This window comes from Pleurodeles waltl, chromosome 12 (genome assembly GCF_031143425.1).
Source record: "Pleurodeles waltl isolate 20211129_DDA chromosome 12, aPleWal1.hap1.20221129, whole genome shotgun sequence".
NCBI lineage: Eukaryota > Metazoa > Chordata > Amphibia > Caudata > Salamandridae > Pleurodeles > Pleurodeles waltl.
Window position 1 is genome coordinate 119,077,732 of NC_090451.1, and position 16,958 is coordinate 119,094,689.

The following is a 16,958-nucleotide window of genomic DNA, read 5'->3' on the forward strand; positions in this document are numbered from 1 at the left end:
TTACTGATATTAGTATATCTGGGATTGTGTCAACGAGCATGGAGGGATGTATGGGACGCCCGTGCTCCACCCACGGAACGCTCATGCTCCACCCATGGAACACTCATGCTCCACCCATGGAACACCCATGCTCCACCCATGGAACACCTTCCCAATAAAGAGTAAAGCAAGGCCCCAATTTGCATTGCTTTGTGTTACTCTTGATTTATAAGCCATGCACAGCCACGCGTGGTAGCTTAGTAAACCTCGCTTACGCAATTGTGTTGCCTTGCACCGCCTTACGTGACACAAGGGCTTAGTAAATATGGTCCTCAATGTGTCCCTTTGCTGCTGTTAGATAATTTTTCAGTGCTGTGTCAGTAAGCAGCAAATTGGCCAGTTGGATGGGTATTACACTGGCAATCAGGTGCCAGTTCTCCCCAGATCCTCTTCAGATGAAGAAACAAGAACAAACCAGAGTACTGGCATGAACAAAATGGCGGGGGTGCTGCCACTTCTCAGTTTAGTAGCTCTTAGCCACAAAGAGGTCAATACTGTGAACTCCATTTCAGTGAGGGGACCACCAGCGATTAAGGTGCATATAGAGAAGATTAAACTGATAACTCAACGGGTTCCCTGCTTGAAAGGTAAATACTGCGACACACCTTGCGTTTTTGCACGAAAGACATTTTAAAAAATACACAACGTGGATGTGGTACAATAGAAGTTATATTTTAGTGAGCTGCGACTTGCCAGATGTTGCGATGTAAGTGATCATTCATTTAGGAGACTGGGAACAGGCAGCAGTTTTTTTAAACAGTGTTTTGCAACGGTGCGCCCTAGCTCCTTGAATCGGGCACTCCACTGGGACCGGTGTAGGCGCTTGATGTGGGTCTGGGAAAAGTGAGATGGAGGCTTCCATGCTAAACGCATCGCCAATTATAATCCCAGCATATAAGAATACGTTAAAGCAATAAAAATGCTGCCAGTGTACTGCAGATTACGCATCAGTTATTATAAACTAAAAAATTAGCCTTAAAGGAGGTGATTGCTTTATATGTAACTTTGTAATTTAAAAAAAGTAGCCAGACTGCGTGAAAACTGTGGCACGAGGCACCTGTGACAACAAGACCTGGTCTGATCTTTGCCCAGTTCCATGGAGATTACTGAGGCTGTAACAAGGTCAGAGCCACACTGTAAATAGAAGTTTGCAAAAGTATTGATTTGTGGCTGCCAGGAGCCTGGCAGGACTGCCCAGGGCACTTCTGCAACCTTTAGTTTGGTGAAATGTAGACAGATGTTGGCCTCTCATCATCTACAGCAGTGGTTCGTAACCTGAGGTCTGCGGACCCTTTTTTGGAGAGTCCACAGGGTTCATCACAAATTATACAATGAAATAAAAATTATCAGATTAACAAAAGGTGATCATTGCTTCCTCTCATGAACATTACACAAGCCACATTATATTGTGGACCAGGTATATAGACAACGTATTCATCGTATGGGATGGCTCATTGGAACTGGATGAGTAAATTATCGGATGCCTGGGGATAAATGACCTTCTTCTGAGATTAACTCACACTATATGTGAACACCAGACAATAATACGGTGGGATTCAAGGGGGGGGGGGGGGGGGGGCATTTTGAAAACATAATTGTTTTGAAAATAGACAGCTGGTAGCAGTGTGTTACAAGCCCGAAGCCAGCACCCTACTGGTTTGAAATGGAGCATCCCCTATGGGAAACTAGGAAGGGCAAACCATAACTGTAGTACCCAACATACTCGTGAAAGAGAGGAGGCAGCAATGCTTAATCGTTCCAGGTGAAGATGCTACCCCTTAAAATCGTGAAGCAAGCACCAAGAAAAGTGAGGGGTAAAACTGAAGATTGTCTTCTGTTCATAAAACAAAGGGTCCTTAAAAGGAGAAAGGAAAGAATAGATCATGTGAGATTTATCACCACCTTTGATTGTACATCTGAAAATATACGTAGCGTAATGTATGAGCACTGGAAAATCGAGAAGGGACACCAGGTGAGTCCTAATTCATCCATCACTTACGGGAAATTGAGATTCCTCAGAGATCTACTGATGCACAATGCTCTAAAACCTTCAGTACAGGAGTGTTTGATTTTTCCAAAGGATTTACAAAATGTGGGAGACGTGAGGCCTGTAGGGCTAGTAGTAAGGTACAAAAATACATCAATGTACTTGGTGAAGACTGTACCATACTTAAAAGCCTCACGTACTTCTGCCATCTGTGTGTTTGTCCTGGGTTTCCCTTGTCCCTTGCTATGTGTTGGAAGGTCAACTTTCCTAGTTAGAAATAGTGTACTGGAACATTTGAGGGCCATATGACATTGTGACCCTACATACCCTGTGGCATGAAACTTTAGAAATAAGCATCACATAATACAGGCCTCTTATTCTGTTTTGATGTAGGCAGGGTCCCCACAGAGAGGAGGCAACATAATTAAGAAATTATGAAAGCTGGAAGACAGAAATATTGAGCTGGGGAGTATGTATTTCCTGGAGGTCTGAACATGGAGGAGGAACTAGCTACATTCATTGAATACGTGCTTATAGACTTATGTTTTGAACTTACTTTATGCTTTCGAGAATGAAATCTGTTTTTTTGCAAAATGTTGTCATATTGAATTTTTAAATTTTTGCATTGCAAATACGTTATATCAGCTGTATTGCCCATGGTGGCATAAAGGGACTTTGGTGAGCCCTCAGTAATTCAGATCACATGGTGGTGGATATACACTAGTTAAATGTATGTGTATTTCGTTCCACTCAGGGATTGCACAAACATCAACATAGGGCCATTACTTTTAAACCCACTGAGGTATGAATGGAATTGAGATACCCAAAGGGGATGTATAAATAATCTCATAAGAGATATGATGGTCACAGGACAAAGATGTGAATGAATTTCAGAACTATATATGCAAAGATTTTACTACCATGGCTTTATGAGTGTGTTGAAAAAATGATGGTCGATTTTTTAATATACTGATTTCTTTGAAATTCCCATTTCCTGGTGATATTTCCATGCCAGTATGTGAGGCGCCATACCATATTATGGCCAGACAACTCATGTTTACGAAAACTGGCACAATTATTGGAACTTATTTTGTTTACAATAATTAGGACTGATTTTCAATTGAAGTGTATAAAGTCATGAACTGGAATTTGTTTACATGGGGTTTGTGTTTTTGTTGTATGCTAAATTTATGTGGTGATGTTACTTGTGACTTGTCAAATATGTCTGCAGAATCATAAGTCTTCTTTCTGTGTTTATGAGGGACATATGAACTCTGTAGAAAACATATTTGCAAGTTTGGAAACGTAAGTCTTTTTGTTATTTCTACTTTTAGAATTATTTATATATTTTCAGCTGTAGAGTATGGATATTGTTTGACAAAAGTGCTGATTGCACCAAAACATTTCAAAAATAAAAAACACAAGTGTTTGGACTTCGGAGTGCGGGAAGTCTTCTTATGAAGAAGTTTGACTGATATTAAAAAGTCCACATACATAAAAGAAATTGAAAGCATTGAAAATGTTCTATAAATGTGCATGAATTTGAAATTGAAATCTAAAAATTAGTTTGAAATCCTTATCTTCATTTGCTGGACGACTGGTGGCCTCAATGTGTAATTTTGTTTGTGACTCAAATATTCAATAATTTGTGTATATGTTTGATGTATACGTGTTTCTATATTTTTTCTGTAATGTTGTGAGGTTCAAATAATAGAAATTGTTTAGGCAGTGGTCCTTGTAGTGCTTAATTTGAGCTGGGGGTTCCCGATGGGGGCCATTGGTACTTATTTTTGGTGATTGGCACTTATTTTTATGATTTAGATTTTTAGGATAGCACAAGATGGAAAAGCACACAAAATTGGATTGACAGAGTATGAGAAAGGCAGAAAAACCATCACAAAGTGAGAAATCAGGAATGTGCATGAGAGAGATATATGGGAAGAGCATGTCTGGAAGTAGATTAAGGAGGTCTAAGGAGGATTCAAGACCACCAGCCTTGGTATTCAGTGCAGAAATGTAATTGCACCAGCCACAGGCTTCTTAGCAGAGCTTCAGGCACCGGCACTCAAACTTTACAAATTAGACACTGAGTCCCTGACTTCCAGTAATAATTCATAGGGGATTCTGAGAAGTCATAAGGTTAAGAACCACTTATCCTCTTCCCAACCACCTGCGCCAGACCAAAGATCTCCTTACCTTCTGGAAACTTCTGTCTCCAAATACATCCTTTCACTCTTCCATTCCTCCATATACCCGTTCACTCGTCTAATCATCTTTCCACTCCGACCCATCCACCCTTTCACTCATCCATCCTCTTTTCACTTATTCATCCATCCACCCTTTCACTCAGCTGTCTATCGTTTCAGTTGTCCTTCCTTCCATCCAACCTTTCACTCATTCATGCATCCTTTCACTCATCCACCCATTTAAACTTTCAATCATCTCTCCATCCTTTCACTCTCCCATCCATCCACGCTTTCACTCCTCTGTCAGTCTATTCACCATCCAATTTATTAATCCACCCGTTCTTTCACTCATCCATTCATCCTTTCATCAATCATCCATCCTCCCTTTCACTCATTAGTGACGCTTTCACTCATCCATCCTTACATTCATCCATTCACTCATCCACCCTTTCACTGCATCCATCAACCCATCCATTCATTCTATCCATCAACCCATCCATTTTCTATCCTCCCTTTCATCCATTCAGACATCCATCCTTTAACTCATCCATCCATCCAATCTTTTTCAAATCCAGTCATCTTTTCAGGTGGTCCATCAATCCATCTGTCCATCCTCCCTTTCACTCATCTAGCCGTTCTTTCACTCATCAATCCTTAAATCTATCCTTTCACTCATTCATTCATCCATCTCCTAACTCACCCTTTCACTCACACATCCATACTTCTAGCCCTTCACTTAGCCACCCACCCACCCTCCTTTCGTTTGCTTTGCAGGCCTATCAAGAACCCCACCCCCGCTGTAGTTGCTAACGTGGGGGATTGACGTTGCCCCTGGCCACAGAGCTCACATATAACAGGCACTAGACCTTTGCTAATGCAGTGCTGAATATTAAACGGCGAGATCAAAAAAAGACCAAGAAACAGCTCCCAATAATATTACGCATATGCTGAGGGCAAGCAGGGAGTTCATATTTCGACCCCTATATTATTTTATGCATAATTAGAGCGAGTACAGTGATGTGCTGAGATGCTTCGCCTCTTTCTCGCTTTTCACGTTCACCAATGCAAACCCATAGTAAATGAAAGTTATGAGCAAGAATGCATTACTAACTACATCCTACTAAAAAGCAACACAAAACTGTACAAGAGAAACCCAGAACAAAAATGCGCTACGGTGGTATACCAATGGTAGAAGGCGCTATACAGTTGTGGATATGGTAACCTGCAGCTCCCACTGGGTCACTGAGTGCTGCTGTGAGGGATCATCACTGACAAATGGATGCAACTTATCCACCAATGATAGCCTTGCTATTGTAGGAACAAGCACAGCCCAGGGACAGCAAGCCTCTCATGGTGTATTCATTGTGGGAGAAGCGACGCAGAACTGTAACTGAACGACCACTGAGAGGCAGCCCGTTGGGAAAGCAGGAACAGAATTCACCCATACGCTGTGTTGCAATGAACCTAAAATGTGTGTCTTGTACTGTTCAGCACAATAAAATAATTACAGGCAAATAACACATTGCAGCACTTTAAAATGTATGCCGTAAGTCTTTCTGCGCCATGTTCCGGTAGGAGACCTCGTGGCGCAACGGTAGCGCGTCTGACTCCAGATCAGAAGGTTGCGTGTTCAAATCACGTCGGGGTCAATATATTTTTCTTTATCAGCACAGTTTTTGTAATTTATTTCTTGTTATAAAATGTGACTTACATATGGAAGAAAAAAGCAAACATAACGATACTACGTAATTTTAACTCTGTTAATTCAGGAGTTATGGTTTATGTTCAGGACCGAGGGATGAGTCGGGTAAATGTCATAGTGAATTAACTGAGAAGTTTTATTTGCGGTGGGAGCAAGCACTGTGGATCGCCTTTATAAAGTCGCATATGCATTAAACATTAGAATGAGGCTCGATGGCATATCGTATTCTGTTGCTGGAAGGTCAGCTTGTAAGCCCATAACACTGAAACCCAACAGTAGAGAATGCAGGAAATGCAAGTATAAACTTGAACTGATAGAGAATTTAGGAAAGCAAAGAAGGACTTGCAGATTTCTTATGCAGAGAGTGACTCCCAAAGCCATTAAAACGTTGCATGATTTACAATGGTCAAAGCAGCTGTAACTCCTTCCTCTCCATACACTACAGATCGCCGGACTGTTTTCTGCCTATGTGTAGCTGTGAACATACTCTGTTTCTATGGCAAGCGTTGGTGGTATAGTGGTGAGCATAGCTGCCTTCCAAGCAGTTGACCCGGGTTCGATTCCCGGCCAACGCAGTTCCATATTTTTTTCTTCCATTCTGCAGTTATAATGACTGTTCTTGTCATTGACAATTACATAACTTTGTTTATTCGTTATAAAATCAATTTCTAAACAAGTATTTAACATGAACCTCGATTGAAAGACTGTAGCAGCGTCTGTTAAACATGCAGGAATGCTCCTGCCTCTATAGCTCTCCTGTTACAGAATAGACTGAGTGGAGTAAAAATTATGAGGTTTTTAGTTTCCAAGAGGGTAAAGCAGTGGCGTAATATAACATGAGATCGGGAGGTAGGGAGGTGGGGGGGGGGAAGGGGGCGGGGCCTTCGCTGCAAAGTAAGTAAATAGAGAGGCCCCTCCCGGACTCGTCAGGAGAGCTCATGCCGGTCTGCTGGCTGGTGGGGGCCTCCAGGGGCTCGCTTCTCTCCACCCCCCGCCCAGCGCGAGACCTGCGGGTATTAATGTTATTCGCCTGAAGTATAGTAGGTAGGTTAGGGGACAGTACTCATTTGGGGGAGTAAGGGAGCGTTGTTCTGCAGTCACCCATGCGCTAATAATATTTAGTAGCATAGGCTAGGGTTTAGAGCAATAGGTAAGAAAAACATACTTTGTGTTATAACAACACTTTGCAGCAAGAAGATTAAACAAACATCGACAAAGCCAATAGGTCTTGCCTATGCAAGAGCTATTGGCTTTGCCAATGTATTTAAGCCAAGTTGTTCACGAGCCTAGCTGTCGTTCAGCATGGCTAAAACTTAGGGGCGTAGAGGAGAGTGTTGTAGAGTGGAAGGGCAAAGAGTGGAGTGGCTGGGAGTGTCATATATATTGGAGTGGCGTAGAGTAGATCATGTAGAGGCATGTACAGTGGAGTGGCAGTGTAGAGTGGGCCGGTGTAGAATTAATTGGCATTGAGTGTTGCAGAGTACAGTGGTGTAGAGTGCAGCATCAAATAATTCAGAGGCGTACAATGCAGCGTCACAGAATGCTGTGGTGTAGATTAGAGTGTTGCATAGTAGAGTGCAGTGGCATAGGGTGCAGTGGTGGAGAATGGAGTGGTGTAGAGTAGAATTGAGTAGAGTATAGCGCCACAGAGATCAGTGGTGCAGAGTAGAGTAGACTGGCACAAAATGCAGTGGAATAGAGTGGTGCAGAGAAGAGCGGCATAAAGTGGTGCAGAGTATAATACAGTGCCGTAGAGTGCAGTGGCATAGAGTGCAGTGGCGTAGAGAGGACTGTTCCAGAGTGAAATGGCTAGAGGGGAATGATGCAGAGTAGAGTGGCACAGAGTGAAGTGGTCTGCAGTGCATTGACATAGAATGCAGAAGGGTAGAGTTTAGTGGAATAGAGTTCAGTGGCGTATAGTACCGTGTTGCAGAGTAAGGTATTGTAGAGTGCAGTGGTATAGTGTGGTGTAGAGTGCAGTAGAAAAGAGTGGTGTTGAGTAGAGTGGCGCATAGTGCAATGGCATTGAGTACAGTGGTGTAGAGTAGAGTGCAGAGGTATAGAGTGCAATGGCATAGAGTGCAGTGATGCAGGGTAGAGTAGAGTGCAGTGTTGTAGAGTGGGCTAGAGTAGAGTGGGCTGGTGTAGAGTGCAGTGGCATAGAATTCAGTGCCATACAATGCAGTGTTGTAGTATATACAGTGGCATATGTTAGACTGGTGAATGAAATGATGTACAGTGGATCAGAGCGTAGTGGCGTAGAGTGCAGTGGTGTAGAGTGAAGTGATGGAGAGTGTAGTGGCACAAAGTGCAGTGATGCACAATAGAGTGGCATAGAGTGCAGTAGTGCAGAGAAGAGTTGCATAGAGTTCAGTGATGACGAGTGCAGTGTTGCAGAGAGAGCACTGCAGAGTGCAGGGGTGGAAATAGAGTGGCATAGAGAGCAGTAGCATAGAATACAGTGGTGCAGGGTAGAATGCAGTGGCATAAAATGCAGTGGCATAGCATGCAGTTGTGTAGAGTGCATAGGCATAGATTGCAGTGGTTTCGAGTAGAGTGGCGCAGAATGCAGTGGCATAGAGTGGAGTGGTGTAGAGTGGCATAGAGTGCAGTGACATGCAGTGGCATAGTGTAGATTGTTTCAAGGAAGAGCGAAGTGGTGTAGAGTGGAATGGTGCAGGGTAGAGTGCTGTAGCATAGAGTGTAATGGCATAGAGCAGTGGTTCCTAACCTTTTGATTTCTGTGGACCCCCACTTTAACATTAATGGAAACCAGGGACCCCCACTGAATCATCATGGGAATCCGGGGACCCCCGTCTGAGTCATTCCTGGAAGCTGGGGACCTAATTTGTCAATATTTGTTAATATTTTTCAATTTTCTAGGCTCTCACGGACCCCCTGAGAAGGCTTCGCGGACCCCCAGGGGTCCCCGGACCACAGGTTGGGAACCACTGGCATAGAGTAAAGTAGAGTAGAGTGCAGTAGCATAGAGTGCAGTGGTGTAGAGTAGATTAGAGTGGTGTACAGTGGATTGGCGTGGAGTGCAGGGGCATAGAGTTGAGTGTTACAGAGGAAAGCCCATTGGCATAGAGTGTATTGTCATGGAATGCAGTGGCATAGAGTGCAGTATTTCTGAGTGGTGTCGATTAGAGAGGTGTAGAGAGGAGCTGTGCAGACTACATTGGAGTGGTCTATAGTGGAGTGGTGTAGAGTGCAGTGGCAAAGAGTGCAGCAGTGTATAGTAGATTGACTTAGAGTGCGTTGGCATAGAGTAGAGTGGTACAGAGTAGGGTAGAGAGGCATAGAGTAAAGTGGCATGAAGTGCAGTGCTATACAGCAGACTAGTGAGGAGTGGAGTAGAGTGCAGTGGTGCAGATGCACTGGCATATAGTGGTGTAAAGTGGAGTGGTGCAGAGTAGAGTTCCGTGGCATGGTGTGGTGCAGAGTAGAGTGGAGTAGCGTAGAGTGGAGTATTCATGGTCTGGAAGCACACTGCCAGTACAGACAACACAAATTCTTAATTGAAATGAGCAATACATTTGCACAGACATACAGTTTTACGAATAATACTATACAGTGCACAAACTAAAATGTGGGGAAATGGCATCACCCGGTGTAATGTTTTTTTGTAATAATATTAAAGTATTTGTTTCCAACACACTTCAAAATTAACAAAAAATGTACTTCATTTGTGTTCCTAATTCTGATATATTCTGAAATAATTGCACAGTTCATTTAAATGTTGTCATGTGGTAAAAACCCTTTTCCACCCCCACTACCCAGCAAGATTGTCACATTAATCCTCTCACTTTGTAGTCAGAGAAAGAAAAGTAAACACTGAGCTCCCTTGGAAAACAGAGCCTGACATTTGACCTCAGTCTTTGAATGCACAACAAATGTGACAAAATAAGAACAATATTTACAGGCCTATTTACAGAAAGGAGCACAGTTGTGGATGAAAACAAGGGTAGTTGGTGTGGAGGGACAACATCAACCTGGACAGCCTAAAACAAATAAAGCTAGTAAGTAGAAAAAGTAAGTAATAATTTATTGTACAGATAATACAATCCAATACAAATGAACAAGGAGAGTAAAAAAAAAAAACAATCAATGACAATCAAAATAAATACTGGACTGAATTCAAACTAAAAGCATCATAAGTTGCCCATGCAACATGTTAAAAGACGTTTCTCCCAATAATAAATAAAATAAAATCACCCAACCGAAAACCCCACATAAAACTCAAGGCAATATACATAGGCACAGCCTTAAGGTGCATGGTGCATGAATTAGTAATTGTGCTAAGCATCAGCTTATACCGTTGGAGCTCCTCATCCTAACCAATAGTGAGCAAAATGACAAGAGCGTGGAAAGATTCCAACTAGACGTGTTCGTTGCTCGCAGTGCCATTAAATTTAGATCGTGCAATTTTAATAAATTTGGTCAGTAACACATTTAGCATTGGATTGTCAGGGTCCAGAGACTGGATAATAGCTTGTCGACAGGAGCGGACTCCTAATTCGATCCATTTGCTCAGGAGCAAGAGTCTACCCTCCTTTAGTAGAGTTGGGCACAGACAAACCACATGGTTAATGGTTTAGTCCGCATCACTACAGCCTCTACATGTCAAGCTGTCCCCGAGGGGTAGCTGCCATTTGGGCCGGTGTTTTAAAAAACCCCAGTCACCCACCCTTAGGGCAAGAAAGGCCTTTTTCAACCAAAACCCGTATGTACAAGAGAAAAAACTGGAGGGCATACCTGGCTTAAAGGAACCAATAACTGCCCAGGCATGCTTCAGATGGACAAAAAGAGAGCAGTCTGAATGAAAAGAATACAGTTGGATAAGCCTTTTAATCTCTGATTTAAACAAGGAATAGGGGGGAATATTTTCCCAAAGATCGCCAGCAACCAATCGCCGTTTGAATTCAACCAAAAATTGGGAATAGGTGCACTTCGATTTTGGCTAGCTAATTACTTGCCACAGGACTGCCTCCAAGTGGATGTCCGAGGCCTGACGCATTTTATAACACAACTTTAAAAAAGCACCTGCATCAACTGCCACAAAATCCGGAAGCCCAAATTCCAGCCGTACCTGCACGAGTGAGGCCAGGTGTGGAACATGAAAGACTCTCTTGTAGATTTCATTAACCAACCTATTTAATAGGCAAGAGCCTTTGCCCAACAGAATTTCTTGACCATAGGCCAACGAGGGAGTAATTTTTGCTCTTATAACATCCATTAAAGGAAGAAGGGTTGGCCCCTTTAAAACCTTAGCTAATTTGGAAAAGGCCATCTGCAAGGCCACAGCTTTACGTTCCATTTCCTTCTTATGTTTAACAAAACTGCCCCTGGAGTCAAAATGTACCTCTAGATATTTGTAGGACTGGTCGGAAACAAGTTTATGTTTTTTATAGTACCAGCTAAAGTCTGAATGTTTTTTCCTCCCAAAGGGGACCACTTTTGTTTTAGACAAGTTAACTTTTAACTGATTGGCGGCAGTCTACGTCGCAAGTTGGTTGAGCAACCGTTGAAGGCCGATCTTAGTGCAACTAAACAAAACAAGGTCGTCGGCATAAAGCAGGTGACTAAGCCTGAAGCCACCAATCTTCAGAGGATGAGAGTTGATGGCTTCAAGAGGTGTTGACATATCTGCAATGAACAGATTAAAAAGAAGGGGAGCCAGTACACAACCCTGTTTCACACCACGAGTGGTGGGAATTTTCCTAGATAAGGAGCGCCCGTCACCAAGCTTAATACGGACCCAGGTGTTAGTATGGAGTTCTATAATGGCACCCAAAAGAACTGGGGGAATGCCCCAGCTTTGTAGTTTGGCCCATAGGGCACTCCGGGGGATCTGATCGAATGCTGCCTTGAAGTCCACAAAGCAGCAATTCAGCATCAGGCCTGACGAGATCGCCCTATCAATCAAGATAGAGAGTGCTAATAAACTAGTTGAAGTGCCTGAACCAGCAGAGAACGCCGTTTGGATTATAGGAATTAGTATCTTCGATTCAGCCCAAGCACGAAGATCCTGCAACAAAAGGCTGGCATAGAACTTAGCCTCATTGTCCAGCAGGGCTATCATACTGAAATTGGCATGATCTGATCTTGAGCCATTTTTATATAGAGGATGAAGGATGGCACCACACCAGGACTCAGGTATGGTTGAAGTTAAAAGGCAATGTTCAAGCAAATGTGCAAAATGGTTGGCCCAGAGGAGGGGATCCTGCTTAAATAATGCCTGTGGAAGACCATTGTGACCGGGGGCACCAAATTGCTTAGCCCTCGAGATGATGTGGGGGAGGCATAATTGGAAAGACTTCCTTACTCCCTGTGGGGAGATTGGAGACCCTGTAAATGGGGGACACATTTTAAATGAGACTACGAAAGATCTATGGGCCCCCTCATCCAACGGTTCCCCAGCCTGTTCGCTATCTGAAAAATGGGTGGTCAAGTAGGCCGCCCACGCTCCTTCTGAAATGTCAACAATGCCTGAGCCCCTTTGGTTACTGTTTAGATTATTGACAAGAGACCAAAATTTAGTGGAGTTTGAATCTCTACTTGCACTTAAAAATTTGACCCAAAACTGGCTGAGATAGGTCTGATAGTCATCATTAACAGCCTTCCTATAATCTTTCCTCAGTTGTTTATATTCAATGAATAGACACTGAGAATCGGGGCTTTTCCTGATTGCCCTTGATAGCCTATTCCGTGCTTTCTTTAAGTTCTTGGTTCCCCTGGAGACAACAAAAGACCGGGATGGGGCACAATTGCGCGATTATTGATGGAATTTTGACCATAAAAGGCAAGAAAGTTTGACTCACGACTTAACTGGGGACACACAACCCAATCCCTCAGAATTAAAAAAGTTAATACATTCAATCAGTACAGCACCGCTAATAGAAGCATTCCATTTTATGCGCTTTAGTGATTTGAAACAAGCGCCACCACCCACTGTCCGCATGACATCATGAGCAGAAAATCTTGATTTAATAGATACAATTTGAGGACAATGGTCGCTCTCTGGGGGGAAATCAGAAACCTTTCAATGAGGGGAAACAATTCAATATTACAGATGGTGTAATCTAAATAGGGTGAGATCGACCATCGGATCTTGTCCACCGTGGGAGGGCATCATCACGGAAGCGACCATTCAAAACTTTGAAACCCATACTGTTAAAATGCATTACTAAGTATTCTACCAGCGGGCAGTGCAGACAACCCTGGGGCCTTAATTGTTCAGGAATTAGCTGGTGGTTGCCACAATCTGGACCCTCAAGAGCCTCCATTGTATCCTGAAACTGGTTCGTGTTGAAATCACCAGTTATAAAATAGCTAGCACATGGGTAATCCCCAACTAAAATTGGCTACAATCTGGATCAGTCGAGACAGCCAGCCCCTTCTTTCCTTAGTTTCGGGGGCAATGTAAATATTGATTATTATGAGGGTCTCCTGCACAGTCCCATTCCTTATAACAATCCCCTGGATCCAGTTATGCTCCCTGACCAGAGGTAGTATACTCCCATCTAATTTGATGGTCACATAAATGGCCAAACCACCCTTGGCACGGCCATTCTTGCTCATTCTATGGGCAGATTTCCATATTTCTAGGTACCCTGGCAGTGGACAGCTGTGCTCTGCCCAGGTTTCCTGGAGGGCAATTGCATTGTGAGTGTTAAAGAATGTTAAAAGGTCAGCCGAAGCAAACTTATGCACAACCCCATTGATGTTCCATGAGCATAGGGACAGATATTGAGGTGGTTGAGCAGAACCGCCCACCCGTGATGGTCAATGGGGATGACCGTACAAAACGGTGGATGGCAGCTGATCCCGCTTAAAAAAAACAGAAGAACCAGAGCCAGTGTGGGAAATACCATTAAAAGAGGAGGAGCCACCCAGGGCACTTTTCAAGATTGAGAATGGTTTCAGAACTGTGGGAGCCATCAAACATTGAGATTCTGATAGTAACACAGGGTAGCCAGGCTCCTTAAAGGGAGTTATTATAATACCACATGAGCAAAATAAATCTCTCCTGGAGAGAATAGACTGAGTTAGTGTACCCAAGGTAGAGTCTCTTGGATAGGGCCCCCTGGTGGCATTAAGGAGTCTTAAAATATTCCCCCTGTTCAATATGCCGTGGGGGCCCCTAGTGCGATATTCTGGGGTAAACACAAGTTTTAAAATTGAGCTTTCCACCCCAGTCCTGAAAAGGTGTGTGGGAACTGGAGGCTGTGGTGGTTCCTATACCATTGGTAGTCCTGCAGGATCCCCAGGACCAGATTTTCAACGGAAACGGTCCACAGGGTTGGAGGCAAGATTGAAGGACCCCCCCGGGACCAGATTTTCAATGGAAACGGTCCGCATGCTTGGAGGCAACATTGCAGGAGAACTGCTTCTGTTAGCAGATGCCAATTAAGAGGAATTAGGAGAACCGAGGGCCGGAACATCGCCAATCGTATTTCCATGGACAGTTTTGGATACAAACAGTGTGGTGATTGGGCGAGCAGGTCCTCCACCACCCCAATGAGGGGCTGCCGAAACCAACACAGTGCCGGAGTTGCATTTCTCACCCGAAACCAAGTAGTCCTTAAAGAAGGAATCAGTTTCCTGCCCAGTTCTTCCCGCCGAGGGGACATCGACAGGCACAAGCTGGAGGGGGTTGGGAGGTGAAGTCACCCTAGGAGCACCTTGGGGCTGCAAGGGCAGCTGCACCTCGGGACGGCCTGATAGTTGGACGTTTGTCGAAGATCTTTGAAGGGGTTGGCTCCGCCTACCATTCCGTTGTTTGCAGAGTCTTTTTTTCCCCCTCTTGCTCAACAAAGGGTGAGCCACAGCGTTGATTCCTGAGGGCGTTGGTGGAACTAAGGCAGGTTGTGCAGGGGTGCTGGGAAGAGGAGAAGAGGCAGGCATCACAGGCTCAAGCTCGAGAGAAGGGGAAGATGTGGAGGCATCCGAGGCCTCAATGACCGACTCCAGAGCTCGGGTAGCAGCTGGCCCGAGAAGGATTGATCGAAGTTACATTCTTGACTGGACAGAGTTTGTCCAAAGTTTCTGGCTGGGAAGACCCCCGAACCACATCAAAAGGAGCGCTCAGATTTGACGAGTGAACCGCGGACACAGGCGCTGAAGATAGCCTCTTGATTTCGCATACAACTGAACTTAATATGGTAGGCAAGGATGACAAACTTTCGATGATTGGAGAACAGCAACATGACGGTTGTACATAGTTGGAGCTTGTCTGTGCTCTAGTAATAAGCTGGTTGAGATTCTAAATTTTTTGATCGATGCCAGCTACATAAGAAGCCAATGTGTTCAGCAGATCAACTTGGACATCCAGTTTATCAGAGTGGTAGTTCAGAGCCAGCACAGTCGATTGAAGAGTTTGCAGAAGCTGAGGCCAGGCCGAGCTGGTTTCCGTGAGCGTAGGAGGGGGCACAGAGTTAGGGTCCTTGCCGGTACCGCTCAGAGGATCAGATTGAAGACAGGAGAGGTCAAGGAGTGATTGGTTGTTAAGCTCGCCTTTGATGAACTTGGTTTGAGAGCTGGGGGCGGCCCCACTAGAAGACTTTAATGGTAACATTGGATCGATGCTACCCGTTGAACTCCAGATCCCTTGGGCTGCTGGGGGGCTGGATGGCAGGAAGGAGCCATTGTCCTGCAGGGGATCATGGCAGCCTGCAGACGGCCCAACCGGCCCAGCCAACCGATGAGGAGCTGCTGGAGAGGCCACTGAAGGAGGCACCCCCACCCCTTCAGTTAAGGAAAGGTCACTGGGGATGGTAATCGGAGAGAGTTCGAGTTTTGGTGAGGGTACAGCCCACTGATCCTCAAGGAGTGGCGAATGGCTCACTTCACTCTGAAAAGCTAACTGGGGGAAAACAGGTGAAGCAGGAGAAGCTGGACAGTAAACCTGTGCCACTGTAGTGAGGTGGCCTCAAACAATAGATGAAGGATCAGTGACTGCAGGCTTCATGAGAGCACTCTGGCCTGGTTCTGACTTAATCTCCCCACCATTTGTCGAGAGTTCCAATTAAGGTTTTTTCTTAAAATATGACAATAGAGAGGACTTGCAAGGCTTCAAGGGGCGTGGATATGGCATAAGAACAGCAGCAAGGTGAGATTTCAATGTCTCAGAACTAGGCAGATCGGCAGCCGGTGAGAAGGGTGCTGCTGAAATTACAGAGGCTGACGGTGAGGCTGATGGTAAAGGCAAGGAGGCATTGCCTACATCGACATCACAGTGGCATTTCTTGCACTTTTGAGGGTTCGGGTGCTCCTTCCTTACTATACCGGACCTCATAGTGCAACAGGGTCAGGATCCTTCCCTTGAAGCAGGGAGAACTCCAGAGGAGGAGAGTGACACTCAGCGTAAGTGGATAAAACTTGAGAGGCGCTTTGCTGTGCTCAGTTGAGAGATCAGCGCACCAATTGAACCAGCAGACTCGAATGCATGGAAGTCAGAGTCCCGATTGAATTGGGAGGCAAGGGGAGGCAGGAGACAAAGGGGCACAGGCAACACGGTCCGGACAAGCTGCACTGGCGTGGCGCCAGCTGCTTCCGTCGGAACCAGTCACCCACGACCAACGGTGGAGTTCATGTACTGCCCAGTTTGAGGCAACTTGTGAGATCTCAGACACCTGCCAGGGGTTGCAGTCTCTTGCCGTCTCTTGCGATGCCCCTCTAGTGCTCCTGTGTTGCACTTCTGTTGCTCCATTGTAACTCCTGTATGACTACTTAGCGGCTTCCTCCCAGAGGACCAGTCCTGCCGGCACCGGACCGGCCTCGGCAACAGCTCCCGGCGTCCAGCGTCCGCGGCAACTCTGAAGTAGTAAGTAGAAAAACAGAAAATGTGAGGTACAAACCACAAAATCAATGATAATGGGCAAAATGCATTTCCAGGGAAGCTTTCTAAATGTCCCCAAGACGTCTTTATCAAACCAGACAGCTCTGCTGTCTGGTAGGCTTTGATCTAAAAAGGACCAATATAAGGTTTCATGGGCGCTGTAGTATAGCATAAGCTTGTGTGCTAGTCGGCAGTTAAAGT

At 44.8% G+C, this 16,958-nt stretch overlaps 2 non-coding genes across 2 annotated transcripts; both read left to right on the forward strand.

Annotated features, from left to right (window-relative positions):
- Positions 1–5,789: 5,789 nt before the first annotated feature.
- On the forward strand, positions 5,790–5,861 carry TRNAW-CCA (transfer RNA tryptophan (anticodon CCA)). The gene has a single exon. It is a non-coding gene; the product is annotated as a tRNA-Trp (tRNA).
- A 556-nt stretch (positions 5,862–6,417) lies between these two features.
- Positions 6,418–6,489, forward strand: TRNAG-UCC (transfer RNA glycine (anticodon UCC)). The gene has a single exon. It is a non-coding gene; the product is annotated as a tRNA-Gly (tRNA).
- The last annotated feature ends 10,469 nt before the right edge of the window (positions 6,490–16,958 follow it).